Source organism: Galeopterus variegatus, unplaced genomic scaffold (assembly GCF_000696425.1).
Source record: "Galeopterus variegatus unplaced genomic scaffold, G_variegatus-3.0.2 Scaffold424, whole genome shotgun sequence".
Taxonomy (NCBI): Eukaryota; Metazoa; Chordata; class Mammalia; order Dermoptera; family Cynocephalidae; genus Galeopterus; species Galeopterus variegatus.
The window spans coordinates 155479-159310 of NW_007726535.1; positions in this window are offsets into that span (position 1 = coordinate 155479).

Consider the following 3832-nt stretch of genomic DNA (forward strand, 5'->3'; position numbering starts at 1 on the left):
TATTTGGAGTTGAGCCCAGTTCTATACTGAGGTCTCTAACCCCCACTGCAAAGTTCCTGAATAAACTTTGTTTTAACCACTTTACCCACTGTGCAGCTCTGGTTTTCTGTAACAAGTGGGGAAGGCACACAGCAGGTGGGCCCAGCACACAGCAGAAAAGTCAGTTCAGAAGTTCTTCCTTCTTTCAGGTCACACCTGAGCCTGCCTTCCTCCTTAGAGCAGGGACAGCAAGCACACATGGAGCCCTACTGTGTGCTGAGCAGGCGCCTAGGGCCAACATTTAAGGAGGCACTCACTCTTAGATGCTGAGTCTCACTTGCACATCCCTGAGAGTGAGGCCCTGGATGCCTTCTCACCTTACCCTCTCTGTGTCCTGGCCACCAGGCCACCAGCACCTCTGCATCTGTCGCACTGTGTCCAATCACAATGGCCGGCAGTGAGTAATGGTTGTCACTTCCTTCCTGCCACCCATGTATCTCACAAACTTCTTTTTTGGCCAGTTCTAACCCAAAATTACACAGGCAAGGGGATTCTGGAAAACTTGGTTCCAGTTTAGCCAGGCTGATCCAATACAAAATCACTACAGCCCACCTTTGTCAATTTGCATTTCCACACACCTCCTTTAACCATATTAACTTCCAAATAAAGACAACAACAAAATCATGTTTCCACCTAAGATTGCTACAACTATGCTTGCATAACCAAAAACATGCTAACCCTCCCCCAGAAAGAGAACTCAAGTCTATATATCATTTCATCCATCTGTAGGTAGGTGATGTTCATTCTTCTCCTAGCTGGTTCACACACACACCTTTGATATCCTGAAACATATATACCGAAATAGAAGGCTTCATCCATCTGTAGGTGATGTTCATTCCTCTCCTAGCTGGTTCACACACACACCTTTGATATCCTGAAACATATATACCGAAATAGAAGGTTAACCACTTTTAACAAATCTTTGTTAGGTCCTAGAGAAATGGGAGGGGGATGCTCTAAATGCAAACACATTCACATAAAAACAAAGAACAAGTACTGTAACTGCTGCAGTCCTCTTTTCTGTGACCACTCACGCGGTCGCAGCTGGTGTTCAGTACTCTCTTTGCCCTCAGCAGGCACCTCAGCTGGTCAGGGTGACTTGTCTGGTGGGGTGATGCAAACTTTCATTCCTCAGGGTCTGGGCCATTCGCACTCCTACCTGAATTAGGTGGTCATAGTTTGCAGTAACTTTTATCAAAGGACGTGAAAACACCCTGAGGCTCTGAGTGTCCCAGGCCCCCACTGCGCAGCAACACCCCAACACCCTGAGAGTCAGGTTCGATCACCCACACTTCTTGTTCTCATGAACAACACATGAAGAGCACAGAGTGGCCAGGGGACAGCCTCTCATCGTGCCCCTGGTGGAAGCATTTCTCTCCTGGGAACTAAAACCTCTAAGCCAGAAGAGCCCAGAGTTGCATGGATGGGAAGCAACTTTTGCTGGTAGATTCCCAGACCCATAAATCTTGGCAAGGGGTTAAGTTTTTATGATTTCTAGCACCATTGCGTTTTACACCGAGAACATAACCTGCACTTCAGCACTTTGATATTTGCCAATACTTTCTTTATAGCCCAGCATATGTGCACTTTTCTTTCCACATGTGCTTGAACAAAAGAATGTGTTCTGTACTTGGAGCACACTCTGCTCCACGGATGGCCATGAAGTTAACTGTCTCCAGCCTTTCTCGTTCCTGGTCCACTTACTCCATTAATTACAGACAGATGAGTAAAAGTCTGGTAGCACCCATGCAGCCATAGGAGTCCCCGAGCTGGATCTGGCCTCCCCTGGGCGGTTCCAGGCTTCAGGCCTGCAGAATGCCTGAGGCAAAGGGACGAAGGAGACCCATGAGCCCCAGGCAGGAGCGTGGGGTCCTGCTCCCGGCAGCTCAGCCCCAGGTATGCTTGCAGTGACCCCTGGTGGCCTCCTGCCACACACTTACACACTCGGGGACTGTGTCGGGTCTCAGATGAGGGCTCCCCCAACCCTGTTCTCCTTTGTCCTAATGGATTGGTTGGCTCTTTTCCTCTCTCCTGCTTATTGCCCCTCCTCCATGTACTACAAGAAAATGGGCTCCTGCCAGCTTTCTCACTGTCTGAGAACAGGAAATGACAAGGTCTCCTGCTGTAATCTTGAAATTGACTCTGAACTCTTCCCACTTCACTGTTATGGACCAGTCTTCCCTCAAAATTCCTGCTGACCCCAGCATCCATGAAACCAGGAGGAAACCAAGGGCAGACAAACCTAGGCCACTGTTAGGGTCTGCCCAAGGCCTGGGGTGCCCTGGTCAGGAACTAGGTTGTGGAGGACAGGGGCTCAGGTAAAACCATGGCTGGGATACTTGTAAAATAACTGTTTTTAGGAAATATGTAAATATGCCAAGTGTTAAGATGAAATGAAAGCGTAACAGTGAAACAGAAGAAGATAGTCACAGTTGGACCCTTTCTCTTTTCTCATTCTCCAGTAACCAAAGTGCCGGCCCTGACCCCAAACTTGGCCTTCTTCCCTAATTCAACAGCACCTGACACGCAGAATACAGCAAAGGGCTGGGAAGGGGCGCAGGGAAGAACAGGCCTTCTCAGAGAAGCTAACCCGGGAATAGGACTCACTACACTACACCTTCAGCCCATGTTCCTTCTGTGGGTAGGAGAGGGGTATTTCCCAGGCGACATCCTTCCCTCCTGAGGAAAGCATGTTTAGGCAGCTCAATGTGGCTGGAGCATGGAGGGCCTGGGCAGGGTGGGGGGAATGTTAGGGTCAGATCAGGAAGGGCCTGCAGGCTGGCTTCAATGCTTAGGCTTACTAGGGACTCAATGGGGGCATTTGAGGACAGGAGTGACCCCATCAGACTTGCAGGGTAGAAAGGTCACTGGCTGCTAAACCAAAAAAAGATGGAAGGGAAGTCAGGTCAGGGAGGAGGCCGTGCAGGGGGATGACAGCAGCCTCAACTAAGGTGGGCGCAGTCAGATGAGAGAAGGAGGTAGAATCAAGTGCTATTAAGGAGCAGGACTTGGGGCATCAGTGAATGAGAAGGTAGAGGAGGAGGAGGTGTCCAATTCCTGGCTTGAGATCAGCAGACTAGGGAAAAGAACAGGAAATAGAAAGAGGGCTGAGAAACAGCATCAGTGTGCAAAACAGGCAGGGGAAAATGGCTTGTTCTCAATGCAGATGCTGGTGGGGGGGGCCTACTCCACAGCCCAGTGGGAGTATGGTGGGCAGTGAGACCCGCAGTTCCCACCCCTCCAGGAAAGGAAGATGGGCAGAGGGAGGCTCACACTGAGTGTCTCCTGGGTGGGTCACTGATAGGAGGGAGAGGCTTCAAGCCTTAGGATGACTCCCATTTGTAAGACCCATTTATAAAGTCTCACCAGCCTCCAAGAGGGGAACTGTGTCCCCAACCACCCCCACTATGAGCCCTTTGCTTTTGAAGGTGCCATGGTCCTGGGAGCAGATCAGTCCAGAACCACATGAGATTTTTCTGGGAGATGGGACGATGTGAGGACTACGTAGAGACCACATTACTGCTTGGCTACTTGTGACCCCCTCTCTTACTTCTGGAGTCCCAGGAGCTGGAAGACCTAAGTGAGGTGCAGAGGGAAGAAGCAGAGGTGCTTCTGGCCATCTCCAGAGGGAAGGTGAGCTAGCCTGGCTGATGGCAGTGGCAAGGGGAAGCAGGGATTTAAAGCCAACAAGACCCTCTTGGGTTTGGGGAGATCTCATAAGTGCCTTTCAAGTGCTTATGGGCCGCCACCAGAGGGCGCTCTAGACACTGCCCCCAACCCCCCCCATCCCCCA